Here is a 14453-nt window from a genome sequence, read left to right as displayed (position 1 = left end):
TAGTGGTTTGTCAGATAGGCTTGCATCAGTTTGTCTGTATAAACGAAAGCAAGATTATACTTCGGGTAACAAACTCCAAGAGCTGTACTCTATGACAAGATAAAGTGGTGGTGGTGATTTTTGCTTTAAGAGGAAGTACAACCAAGCAAACATCCTCTCTGAACAAATGAAGTGGAAAAGAAACATAAAATTAAAACAACATTATTTATTCAACGAAGGAATTTCGAAATGAATTAGAAAATAAATTTTAACAAATGTGTTAAGCCGAAAAGGTCACTAACTAATCAAAGGGGAACATAAGTTCCCTGAGTAAGAGGACACTTGAAATTGACGTAGGCCTACCTTTGATTAGTCCACTCTCACACATAAAGCGAATGACGAGATCAGCAGTAGTCGCGTCATCGGCTAGTATGAGTTCGAGTGTCCCCTGCAGGCCGAGGCTCCATAGTAGGCCAGGGAGATCGGCGCACTCTATAAGGATGTGGGCCACGTTGAAGTCGGCACCACAAGAACACACTGGGGGATCTTCCCTCTTTAGGTGATAAGAGTGCGTAGATCGTCCATGACCTATCCTCAGCTTACACAAAACTACGGCCTCTCTCCGTGAACGCCGGAAAGAGGACCGCCACACGGTAGTTGTCTTCTGAATTTCCCTCAGCTTGATGGGAGTTCGGATAGCTAGCCACTCCAATTTCCAGGACACAAAGATGGTTCAATGTAGCTGAGAACAAATATCTTTAGCAGGTATATTCATAGGCTATGGAGGTTAAAGTACACACTGCAGACCTTCTAAGATGGAGTAAAGTTCCGCAGTGTACACGCTATATACACTAGGAAGAGAGATCCTAATGCTTATATTATCGGTGACGAAAGAGCAACCCACATTTTGTCCTATCTTAAAACCATCCATGAAGACATGTCTCATGACCGGATACTGAGTACCGGAGTAGAACTAGCTGTATATCCGGTCGTGGAACTAACCACGGAGGTACCTCGCTAGAAGTCCGCTCAGGACAACCACCGATAGCCACATCTAACTCACGACATAAGCAATCAATTCGAATCCCAACCTGCCGTGTGACATTCGACCGGTCTTGGTACCTTTGGTGGTATTGGGTACTAAAGATGTATTGATAGCTCGGATGTCGCGGCATTTCACGAATTTTGGCAGCGTACGTGAAGAGTAACTGCTTCCTCCTTATTCGTAAAGATGGAGCTCCCGCTTCAGCAAGTAGGCTGGGAATGGGTCTGGTATGGAAAGTTCTCGTTGCCAGCCTAACTCCAATATGGTGAACACTGTCTAAAAGGCTCAGCGTAGAGGCCGAAGACCTAGAGGACGTGCGCCGTTACGATGGATGGACCAGATCAAGAACTTAACCAGGATGAGCTTACAGCAAGCAAGTCACCATGCCCAAAGCAGAGACTCCTGGAGGAAGATCACCAAAAGGATTGTCGCGTGATGCCACTACACCCTTACGAAGGGTTGGACTAAGAGAGAGAGAGAGATCTTGATGCTGACCCATAAGCCGTACTACCATAGTCCATTCGGGAGAGGACTGTTGCGTGTGGAAACGTATCAGCACCGCACGATTAGTAAACACCCCCCTCTAACCCCCACGAAGTACAGCTGAGAAACTTAAGCATGTTAAATCTCTTCGTGTAGGCAACCTTCAGCTGACGGATCTGGGGCTGCCACGTTAGTCCCTTATCAAAATGGAGACCCAGGAATCTGCAGGTTATAACTGGAGCTGTGGTTTAGGATGTACAAGCCGACGTCGACAGAAGTTTATAACTGAGATGTTTGCCGCTGAAAATCGAAAACAATGTTGCGGGGCCCATTTATCGACTCGGTTAATAGCTTATTGCAACTGTCTCTCAGCAAACGCTACCTTTCCGGAGCTGTAATGTAGAGCTAAATCCTCTACAGCGATGGAACGACTGCGGGCCCAGCAGCTGCAGCAACTATGCCGTTGATGGCGATTGCGGACAGCGTGACACTCAGTACAAATCCATGTGGTACTACATTTACTTGAACTAAATATTGAGAAAATGCATTCCTTACTCGGACTCGAAAGAGCCGGAGGGACATGAAGTTCTCAATAAACGTTGGCAAATTTCCTAGCTGTGAATAACTAAAATTAAACCTGTGTTGTACTTATTCGGAACCGATCAACAGGGATAAATGAAAAAAGGTGATAAGTGTACACAATAAGGAGGAAAATGGTTAACGTTGCTCGTCGAGATAATAACTTTGTTCGACAGAAGCTATTGACTATCCGTGATTCCTTCACATATTATCTTCGACAATTTTTTTACAAGTTATTTGACGTCGCACCGACACAGATAGGACTTATGGCGACGATGGGCCAGGAAATTCTAGGAGTAGGAAGGAAACGGCCGTGGCATTAATTAAGGTACAGCCCCAACATTTGCCTGGTGTGAAAATGGGAAACTACGGAACAACATCTTCATCGCTGCCGACGGTGGGGTTTGAACACACTATCTCCCGAATACTGGATACTAGCCGCACTTAAGCGACTGAGATATCGAGTGTGATATTAAAGTTTAAGAACCATACAATGTTCTCACAGGTATCGATCTGCACATCTGTCTGCCAGAAGAAGGTAAAACGTTAAATATGTCAAGAGACTCAGGGTTCACACGAAGCATGTGTTTTGGCCAGTGATTCATTAAAAGAGGGTGGACCGGGCGAGTTGGCCGTGAGGTTAGGAGCGCGCAGCTGTGAGCTCGCACCCGGGGGATAGTGGGTTCGAACCCCACTGTCGGCAGCCCTGAAGATGGTTTTCCGTGTTTTCCCATTTTCACACCAGGCAAATGCTGGGGCTGTACCTTAATTAAGACCACGGCCGCTTCCTTCCCATTCCTAGGCCTTTCCTGCCCCATTGTCGCCATAAGATCTATCTGTGTCGGTGCGACGTAAAGCAACTAGCAAACGAGGGTGGCCCACGGATGACGAATGTAGCGTGCTTGAAGGCATTCTATTTTCTCTAGAACTGCTTGTCTGATTTTGAAAATAATCACACTCGTAAATTTACGATGACCATGACATTAATGCTATGTGTACAAAAGAGTGTAGTTCCATTAAAAGAATTAAAATAGTACCATTATATCTCGGCAGATATTAACATTCGGAAGGAGTACTGCAGTTTCGATTTTGAGCCCTTTGGTAACAATAGTATAGGGAAAGTTACCTTTCATCACTTTAACGGTCTATCAGTTATTTGAGGTGTACATCTTAGCTGATTCATTCTGTACGTAATCACCAAGAAATGACGTGGATAAACTGTAATTAATGATAATGTGTGTGTAAAAGATGTGTTGTATTATGTCGCTACACTTTTTTCGGTCTGTTATTTTCGAACTTCAAATTTAGATACTTACTTATCATGCAACATTCATCAGGATTGCATTCTACTGTGTCCCTGCAACCAATACTAGGGGCATTGTCTAATTGCGAGCCTTCAGTATGCACAGTCAGGATAGCAGATACCACGAACAATTTCCACATCGCGATGTTCTGTAAAAATACCCATACATTAGGATACTTTGTTTAATGAAGTCTAAGTAGCCTATTATTCTTACATAATTAGGAATAAACAGGATACATGAACACTTAGTGATCACTAGATCTAGTGCTTCTGAATATGAATTAAAAATACCACTCATCTCAGGAAATAACAAGAAAAATAAAAGTAATTTTTGTTTCTAAACATTACAAAATCACAGATTCACCAGATGTTGTCAAACCATTCAGCGTTATATGAAACAGTTATGGTTTTGGGTAGATTTTGTTTAATTGAAAAAATGGATGAAGTATTTGCTTTGGATCGAGAATAAAACTGACTTGTTTTACATTGACCAGGAATTATTTTCTTATGTGGACCAGTAAAAACCAAAGTGTGTAAAACACATTGTGTATTGTTAGCTTGTACGATTTAATAGTTATGTTTAACAGAAGCAGCTGTGCAAATTCACTGTCAATAATTCATTTACAGCAGGGCCTCTCAGGGTGTATGCACCTGATGTATGCACTGTACACTGTGCAAAAGACGACTTCGCTTGGTTGACCAGAGTGCATCGATTTGGAGCAATAGCGCTGTCTCTTTCCCCACGCCTGTCTCGCTCGCTCCGCATGTGTCCTTCATCCTCATTTGCTCCGTAGCGCTCCAAATCCGAGCCGGGTTGAGCCGAGCTTAGCCGAGTAGCCCAGAGACGGAGCGTTGGTCTGAGCCTAGCCGAGTGGGACCGATGCACCGTGCAGAGGAACTCTGCGCCTCAATTTGCACGCGTGAGATTTTGGGCGTTTGAGAGGCCCTGATTTACAGTATGATAATGTCCACGTCCACAATACCCATAGGAAGTGTATTACACGTACGACAAGCTGACTTATCTGTTTGAAGCCACTTTTATTAACAATAGTCAGAATATTAACAGGATAACTCAACTTATCTGGTTCTTACCGGGCACTGTTTTGTATTTTTTAATAATCTGGAAGTAAAATTTGGCTATTACTTCAATATTATGACGAAATGGCTTATATTGTTAGTGTCAAAGGATAGACGGCATTGACCTTAGAAGTTACTGCAAACATTTAAAAAACTAGAAAATTGACTTATCTGGTTTTTACACGGGATGAAATGAAATGGCGTATGGCTGTAAGTGCCGCGAGTGTCCGAAGACATGTTCGGCACGCCAGATACAGTCTTGATTTGGCGACCTGCGTGTCGTTATGAGGATGAAATGATGATGAAGACGATAAATGCGCCCAGCCCCCGTACCAGCGAAATTAACCAATGATGGCTAAAAATCTCGAACCTGCACGGAATCCAACCCGGGACCCCTGTGATCAAAGGCCAGCAAGCTAACCATTTAGCCAAGGAGCCAGACACCCGGGGTGAATGATACAGTGTAAGACCGGTCCACACGCAACGACTTGTTTGTGCAAATGTCTGGGCACGTTAGATCGTTGCAGACAAGTCGTTATGTGTGAAAAACTGAGAACAGGACAGAGATTGAAGTAGAGGTTTGAGACCAAGAGCATAAATGTCTGCATCAACCACAGATAAGTCGTCGCATGTGAACGCTCTTGTTCAATTTGCCTAAAATGTATGTACAAACACTATGAGATTATTGTTTTTACTGTGGCAGATCTTCGTCAATGCACACGTGAGTTTTGTTGGGAGTTCACTGATTTAAATAAGAACTTTCCGTGCTTGTGGGGTGTTAAATCAAACGAATATAGTGTCCGGGACAAAAAAAAAAGAAGAAAAGAATCATTTCTATGGCGCATTAGTGCTGAAGTACAAAGATATTGATCAAGCGGCAAACAGAGAAACAGTCACGAAATATATCTTTCAGGACTGTCTGCCGAAAAGAGTTGGGAAAATTAAGTAAGTCAATTCGTTCAGGCGCTGAAAACGAAGACGTTCATAAGCCAATATTATGGTATTTCGATTTGTTCTGATTTTTAAGTGATCATGAAACTCCGAAGGATTCAGGAAATACTATGGATGAAGTTTAATTCGCTGTTTTCTTGCAAAACAAACTGCGAAAATTGATCAGAATAAAACTTCTCTCACGATTACTCAAAATGGATTGGTAAACCTGGTGCTGAAAACTGTATAATATGGACACATTTGGTTTGCACAGTCGTATTTGCAACAATCTCATTTGCGAAGACATTTGCACAGATAGGGTTGCGTGTGGACCGGCCTTATGATGTGAGTAAGTAACGACATATAGCTGTTACATTACAGTCTTTCAAAGTTGACAAATATATTTTTTAGGTAATTAATCTGGCTATGACTGTGATTTCCGATAGCATAATCTATCTTGTCTATAAAGGATAACTAGTAATACTGTTAGGTTGACACACTTAAAGGACACACAACTAGTGAACATGGAATCGGAGTAGCGACCATATGATTCCTGAAGAGTTCGGCATTGGTTCCAATTACTATTGCGTAGCTCCTGTCCTTTATCTCCCCTGTACGAGCTCTCTTGTTCAATTTCGATTATAGTACTGTTGTTGTTATTTGAGTCATCAGTCCATAGACTGTTAGGTCCAGCTCTCCATAACATCCTATCCTCTGCTATTTTTTAATTTCTACATAACTACTGCATCCTACATCTCCTCTAATCTGCTTGTCATATTCGTACCTTGGTCTACCCCCACCGTTCTTACCCCCTACACTTCCCTCAAAAACCAGCTGACCGAGCTCGATAGCTGCAGTCGCTTAAGTGCGGCCAGTATCCAGTATTCGGGAGATAGTAGGTTCGAACCCCACTGTCAGCAGCCCTGAAAATCGTTTTCCGTGGTTTCCCATTTTCACACCCGGCAAATGCTGGGGCTGTACCTTAATTAAGGCCACGGCCGCTTCCTTCCCACTCCTAGCCCTTTCTTGTCCCATCGTCGCCGTAAGACCTATCTGTGTCGGTGCGACGTAAAACAACTAGCAAAAAACAACAACAACAAAAAACAACAGCTGTTCAAGTCCTGGGTGTCTTAAGACGTATCATATCATTCTACGAGATCTCTTCTTCTGGTCAAATTTAGCCAAATCACCTCACTATCCTCTCACCAATTCCATTCAGTATCTCTTCAATCGTGTTCTATCTATCCATCTCACCTTCAACATTTTTCTGTAACACAACATTTCAAAAGCTTCTCTTCTCTTTCTTTCCGAGCTAGTCATCGTCCATGTTTCACTTCTATACAATTAGGCTTGGGAAATTTAGAGACTCTTTTATTTACGCACCATTCTCAGTTCTTCAATTTCTCTTTCAGGTAACTTAATTATTTGAAGGGTCAGATCTTCTCGGTGGTGGTGGTGATAATTGTTTTAAGAGAAAGTGCGACTGAATAACCGTCCTCCTCAGAAGGGGGAAAGGAAATGTTTGGAAAAGCGTGAAAATGAAAGACTCCTTAGGCCTCGCAAACCTAACACCGTCGGGGCGAAAAGAAACAAGAGTTCGCAAAGAGAGGTGTCATAGGGCTGATGAACGTGAGGAGCCTGTCAAAAGTGGAAGCAACACCAAACTCAGCTAGGGGATCGTGCTTGCTAACCGGAGTTAGGGAATCCCGGAATCCCCTTTAGTCCCCTCTTATGACTGGCAGCCACGGATATACTCTACAGTATCCATCCACTGGGGACCTTCTCTACTTCCTATGATCGGCATTAAGAAGGGTACTTTCATGATAACATTCCTGGTTTCAATGCCGTCAAGTTGTCAAGTTTGAAATATTGCTTAAAACCTAAAAATCACAAGACAGTAAGATGTGTATTGCTATCTGGACAGAATGACAACCTTAAATATACACTGTATAATGCAGCAAACTGTAAGCTGAAGGACACCTACGCCAGAAAACTTCGTTAATTTATTAAGATATGCTATTTCTTTGGCATCAGTTACAGATTGATCTTAGGGAACCATTTTCGTGAACCCACGCTCCCAAGCGGACAGTTCCTAGTCCATCTTTTAGTCGACTTTTATGACAGGATGGGACACCCTGGGTGTATTTAGCCGTCCCCACCCAGAAGAGAAACTTCTCGATGAGTTGAAAAATAAATTAAGAATACCGTACTTATTACTAATGAACACATTCCTAGCCAAATAAGCACAAAAACATTTTACTCTATACGATACAGGACTGTAATACTAATTGATATGTTGATGATTAATATAGGATTAAAATGATGTCCTTAGAATAGGGCGCGTGTTTTTGTCCGTTAATCCACTGTAGCGCTTTCCTAATTAGTTTAATCTGGAGCTAGAAATAAATACGAATAAGAAATTATCCTAATTGAACCCTTTCTCATGAATTCTTCGATATTATTGTCAGAAGAAAGTTATCATTTCATTCAGAACTTCACTCATTATATTGGTTCAAAGATATCGTTCGGATGAATGAATAAGGTGAATGATGAATTAACATTACTTCTAGGAGACGTGTCCCATTAAACTTCATGTTGCATAATATTATCTAAATAGTGAAAAAACTTTTGCGATAGTCCATGCTATGAAAACGAGTAACTTAATTCCAATTCCAACACATTCTGCTTAGATAACATTTCTTTCCATTGTAACAATGAACCGATTACCTAGTTGTTACGCACCTAAGAAAACAATCACACTACAAACGAGCACAAAATTTAATTTACATAACCCAGAAAAATGTGATTCTCTGTTATCAGAAACAACCTGTTTATTTTTATAGGGTTTGGTGCTGTTTCCAACTCTAGATACATTTACGAATACTTTCTATTCACTAACCGTGATTCTCGCAAATTCGGCCGGTGTGGCTACAACTTCTTGAAACTTAACTCCATTATCTAGTTATTCTAAATTCGAGTTGTTTTCATCTGTATACGGTACTTGATTTATAACATCAATATCAAAAATCGCGGATACCGTGTTTCATTTGGAATGTTTCTTTCCTACGTCACAGAGTACAGAATAACAGGTGAGAGCATCTCTTACTTTCTTCAAGAACAAAAACTACCTATATCGATCTCAGTTCGTAATGCAGAATCCAACATGGCGGTTGTTTTGGGCCATTGCTCTTGACGTAAAGTTGCTGTCTGCTGTGGAAAAAGAGGTAAGCGATGGCCGTAAACTGTAGATAAACTAATTAACGCTGGAAATTTACTTAAAGATGACTGTTATATTCAATTCAACATTCACTGCGTCTACAAAGTAAAAAAATCATACAAACACGAACTTATATTAATTATCGTTTGAAAAATATTTAAGATATGAACAAGTATTCGAACCACGTTCATAAACCTACAACCAGCAAAGTTGAAAATCACGAGGTATCACCAAGATCTGTCATAACAGCGTAAAACAGGTATAGGAGAACAAGCATAAAGCACCAACTCCAGTACCATTCTCAATTACTACAAAGCGGTTACGCAGATAACTTCAAATGTGCACATAACAATGTATTTCTAAAATATCAGCTCACTTTCAGTGACATCATTTAAGATTGAAGGAATAAATTATTACTAGGGAATGCACTCGTATTATTTTCTAAGGAGAATAATTTGCGGCCAAGTTTCAATACGCTATTGCTCCGGGGTCTTCACATGTATTATCACAGTTAGGCTACCTATATTCATATTTTTAGTCTGGAGGTTCTTAGTAAGTTCCTTTGGAAAATATTTTTGCTCAACAGGATTTTCGTATTTATTAATAAAGCCTAGATAAAATTGTTACGGGGTTACCCGTGGAGCAGAAAGAGGTTAAAGAAGGTGCCGGGGTGAATGGGTCTATCTACAATATAAAAATTGAATTAAAACTTTAAAAGGTTATATTTCTTTTCCAAAACGAACTTAACAACATATCAGATACAAAAGCAATCTTGAGACAAGACTAGGAAAATCCAAGATTCAGAACTTTAACAATTTTGGGCTTCAAGCCCCTAGTTTACAGAGTCAGAGATACCGGATACAATTTACAAAATCTTTAATTCAAACTAAGGAATCATTTATCCAAGGGTAGAAATCCCCTTAAATCACAGAGCACTCGCTCCCAAAACACAATTTCTAGCCTTCCAGAGGCACTCGTTAATCTTACAAAAACTTTGAAAAAAAGTAAACAGGCTCTCGGTTCCTTACTGTCTACTCAAGGCAATATTACATGAATCTCTGGTCTCTCAAACCACCATTTACAAATGGAACTTACTTTACAGGGATATTTAATACCCAACCTACTGGGCCTTCATGGAAAAAGAACAGGTTACATAACTGGCCCAAACACAAGGTCGATGGAGGCACACAGCACTCCAAGATAATGAACAGTAAAAAAACCTAAAGGGCTCTAGGCCGATGAAAACAGGGGTTATTCCCAAACTACTGAGGTGACTCGCAAAGAAATTACTTTAACACATTACAGAAGGAAAAACAGTTACAAAACGTAGTCACCTCAAACCAACATGAAGGGGAGCTCGAGAGGGTAACTCACTCGCTATCCCCGATTTAAAGTTAAAGCTTTATGAAATTTTTACATTAGCCGGAAGAAGATTTACATTTTAGAAACGTTTGTTCCATAACTAAAGATTCGGACCTTTCCCTCGGATTAAACTGCGGAGTTAGCAAGAGAGGATGATTTTATGTGGCCATTACCTTGTAGATGTTCTAGCTGCCGACGAAAGAGGCCGCCCGCCTCCTGTTTAAACACACACACGCAGAAAGACGACGATCAATTGGCCAATAAACGTGAAAAGCCGCAGTTTATAAACCCTCAGGGAAGGTTCGAGATCATTCAAGATTAATCAGGACACGCCCTCTTAATTTTTATTGGGTAAACACAAAGTAAACAAGAAATGTGGGATTGGTTGAAAATTAATTACGAAAATTAGTGATTGGCTAGATTCAAAACTGGCGGAAAGAAAAGGAAGTATTGCCAACCCAAAAATAAATGAACACAGATCAGTTATGGACAACCTAGAAATACAAAACTTCTTTAAATTATAAGTTCTTCCACTTTGCACCAGAGTGCATGATCATAATTTTTTGGTAGTGTCATCTGTGGAAGAATGTCCAAACTTCTTGATGAATGGCAAACAAAGCAAGGAGAAGTTCAGTCAGTTTAGGAAACTGCACCATAACAAAATTACTTAATATTTCAGTCGAGACATCTTCTGATTAAAGTTCCAAGTTCCTGTTGTAGTTTCCATAACCCAGATTTCTAAAGTCAAGAATCAGGAAATATTTCTATATCGTATTAAAGATGTTATACAATAAACACAAACACATGTTCGACTTACGTATATAACAAGCAAAGCTGAAAATCACTAACGTTAGTAAACAACTTTGTGACATGCCCTATTCTCGTGATCACTTAATGATCTGATCCAACAGAACACAATCTCTCAGTATTTGCTAAAGAGTAAAGACTGGCGACAGAATTAATTGTGAATGATGTACATGATCCGCTCTATATCTATGGATATTATATTATGTAATGCGTGTGTAGATTTCAATTTGTATTATATACGTACATTGTGCTTAATAAATATTAAATTACTAAACAACAACAGCTTACCATAAAAGAGATTAAAAGAGAAAGCTTCCACTTCAGCTCGCGTTTTAATGACTGCTTTCAAAAAAATAGCACACAGACGCTCATCATCAAGGTTAAGCTACACACATTTTTCTCACTTACTGAATTTCAAAACCTTCAAGTGCATCTCTTTCATTCTGTTACTGAAGAAATTCATATTGATATTTGCCTCTAATCAACACCTGGAGAAGTCAGAAAACATTTCAAAAGAGGGGCAAGAATATTGATAACTGACACTTCAAACCATTTTTGATCAATTGAACGAAATATAAAGAACTTCTACGTCACAATCCAAAGAAAAACTTTGGTTTCTTGCAAAAAAACTAGTCAAGTTTCTTCCAAAAACGTTTTTCCTCAACAGGATTGTTGTATTTATTTATAAAAGCCTGCATGAAATAATTAACGCTGATAATGTTCATAATTTCTGTAAATCAAAATTGTTACATCCAACAAAAACCACACTTCTTAAGTGAAGAATCACGAAATAATTCTGTATCGTCTAAAAATGTTATACAGTAACATAAACACATGTTCGACCTACGTACAGATCCAAAATTCCGGAGGAACCACTTGGTTTTCGTACAGGAAGATCAACACTACAAACAGTGTTGTATATAGGACGAGATCAGGGAAACATTGAGGCATTCACGAAGAAAGCTTTTTTCAGTGGCGGCTCGTGAAAAAATCATCCTACGTGCTACAAAAAACAAGCTAAATACGCTGTTTTAAATCTGCATATTGCCATGATGAACAACGCATACTTCAAACTTGGTAATACTACTATACTACTACTACTACTACTACTACTACTACTACTACTACTACTACTACTAATAATAATAATAATAATAATAATACAACTTTTCTCACAATTTATAACTCAGAACAAACAAAAACAACATTAATTTGGAAGCAGATGAATTCTTCGACAACTGTCTACGAGATAAATAATTCATTGGAGAAATATTGTTTTTACTAACCTAATGGCGCAACTTACATCAGTGCAAATAGAATCGTGGGAATATAGATCCCCACTAAGAACACTAATTTAATTTCACTTTATATACACTGCAGTGGATAAATAATTTGATAAATCTTCGTATAAACTTTAGCACTAACACAATGACAGAAAAAACACGCACCAGTAATATAACCGCGAGATTAAAAACCGCACAAAGCAACTGAAAGAGTTGCCAACTAATTCATTGAGACCTCCCCTATTACCAGAGTAAATGTCCGCCTCCATGGCTAAATGGTTAGCGCGCTGGCCTTTGGTCACAGGGATCCCGGGTTCGATTCCCGGCAGGGTCTGGAATTTTAACCACCATTGGGTGTACGTGTTGTCGTCATCATCATTTCATCCTCATCACGACTCGCAGGTCGCCTATGGGAGTCAAATCAAAAGATCTGCATCTAGCGAGTCGAACATGTCCTCGGATACTTCTGGCACTAAACGTCATACGCTATTTCATTTCACCAGAGTAAATTACATTATAATGCGGGATAACATTTAGGGTCAGTCAAAGATTCTTTGACTCACCTACGAATTCCTTATTTTTGACACAAAAGGAAGATGGATATTTTAATAAGCATGCGTGAGATAGATTACCTCCACTTACTCTTTACTTTCCAACCCAGACGATGCTACTCTCTAGTGGCAGATTCGCTTACCACGTTCAACATAAGCACGGCCAACTGGATCCCTCGCTGCGCTCCGGGTAGCAGGAGACATCGAGTAGTTCTACCCCCTTGCGGGAGAGGAAGTAACTATAAACGGGATCAGTGAAAGTTGATCCCGGTTTACGGTATACTCCGCCGGCTAGGGGGAGTGTTGCAAGCTTGGCTGCGCCTGCGTATTGCTTCCTTCAGGCTACAGGCAAGGGCTCACTTCACATGAGCACGAGCCTTGTTCCCCGGGAGAACGGCGCTAGGTGTTCGACAGATCTCGTCCTGATTTTCACAAAACACAAATTCATATCGTACTCAAAACACGAAAAGGCACCAGGATAATTGTACTGTACATAAATAATATTCCTTACAGTTCCAAGCTACGTGCTGGAGCCCGGTAGCACGTACTGACCGGCCGCCACTGGCTTTTTTAAAATATATTTATAAACTTCCTTAAGGCATTTGATTCCATATATACAGCAAAGTTGCCGTATACACAGCAAAGCATCACATTAATGCAGACGCTGTATGAAATGAGGAGGAACATTCCTATAGGCTTCTAAGCCACAGAGGATTTGTCGTCCAACGAATGGAGAAGTTAAAAATTCAAAATGTGTACCAATATCTTGTCAAAGATAGGAATAAATTGCTGCTAAAACACAGGAAATAGTGATACCACTCTACATCACACATGCTGTCAAAAAAACTACTTAGTCAGAGACGATAACATCACGAACTTCAGTCCTTATGCTACAAACAGGAGGCGTACTTCAGGGGGATCCAGTGAGCCCTTTATTATTCAACATCAAACTTATTATGTGGTAACAGTTATGAGAACTGAGCAATTAACAACATAATATTTATGCAGATGATACACTCTGGTTTCGATAATCCGAGAGAAAGATTTCAGGAATGCTTAAAAAACTTGTAGAATTGTCAGAAAAGAACGATCTCTCGATCAAAGACAAGAAAACTGTGGCAATGATGTTCAGGACGGGAGGGTGGAGACCATCCAGAGAAGATGCTTCATACTTGAAGGAAAGGAAATTGGAATTAGTGGATCAGTCCAAATACCTGGGATTAACATTCCAGATTTGTGGAAAATGTTTTTCAGTTCACATACGAGAGAGGGCCACAGCAGCAATTGTAACGATAGGCGACATCGCTCGCCTGAGTCTTTCATCTTTACAGACTGCAATTAAGCTTTTCAGACCCAAGGTATTCCCAATCGTAACCTATGGACTAGAACTCACGTGGGAGCATCTAACCAAGAGTGACCTGGTAAAACTGGAACATGTAAAAACCATCTACTTAACAAAGAGAGTCCCTTCTATTTCAAAATATTCCCAGGCAAGATTGGTTAATGAGATGGCAAAGGAGCCTTTCGTCATTGAGAAATTAAGATATGAAATGACGTCGCCATATATACAGCAAAGTATTCCATTATTGCAAACGTTGTATGAAAAGAAGAGGAACATTCCATTCTACGCCACATGGGCTATTTTACCTAACGACTCGAGAAGTGCAAACTATGCAGGTGTGAATGGTAGGGGGAATCCATATGACGGATACCATTCACTAGCGTGGAATAAAAGTACTATCTCAATACAGCAACTTTGCAGTGAATAACACTTTAGAACTGTAACAATGTGTAACATGCAAATTGTGCGCGTTTATAAACTATTTAATAAAATACT

General features: G+C 40.1%; 1 long non-coding RNA gene across 2 annotated transcripts in view; it reads right to left on the bottom strand.

The window, feature by feature from the left end:
* LOC136861748 (uncharacterized) overlaps positions 1 to 14453 on the bottom strand; it is a 94157-nt gene that overhangs the window by 24746 nt on the left and 54958 nt on the right. For both annotated transcript variants that reach the window (XR_011017626.1, XR_010859050.2), the window contains exon 2: positions 3403 to 3538. This is a non-coding gene — a long non-coding RNA (uncharacterized lncRNA). The remainder of the gene's footprint in view (positions 1 to 3402; positions 3539 to 14453) is intronic.

The sequence above is a fragment of the Anabrus simplex genome, chromosome 1, assembly GCF_040414725.1.
Source record: "Anabrus simplex isolate iqAnaSimp1 chromosome 1, ASM4041472v1, whole genome shotgun sequence".
Lineage (NCBI taxonomy): Eukaryota > Metazoa > Arthropoda > Insecta > Orthoptera > Tettigoniidae > Anabrus > Anabrus simplex.
The sequence above is the reverse complement of the archived record's forward strand: the minus strand, read 5'-3'. Positions and strand labels throughout refer to the sequence as shown.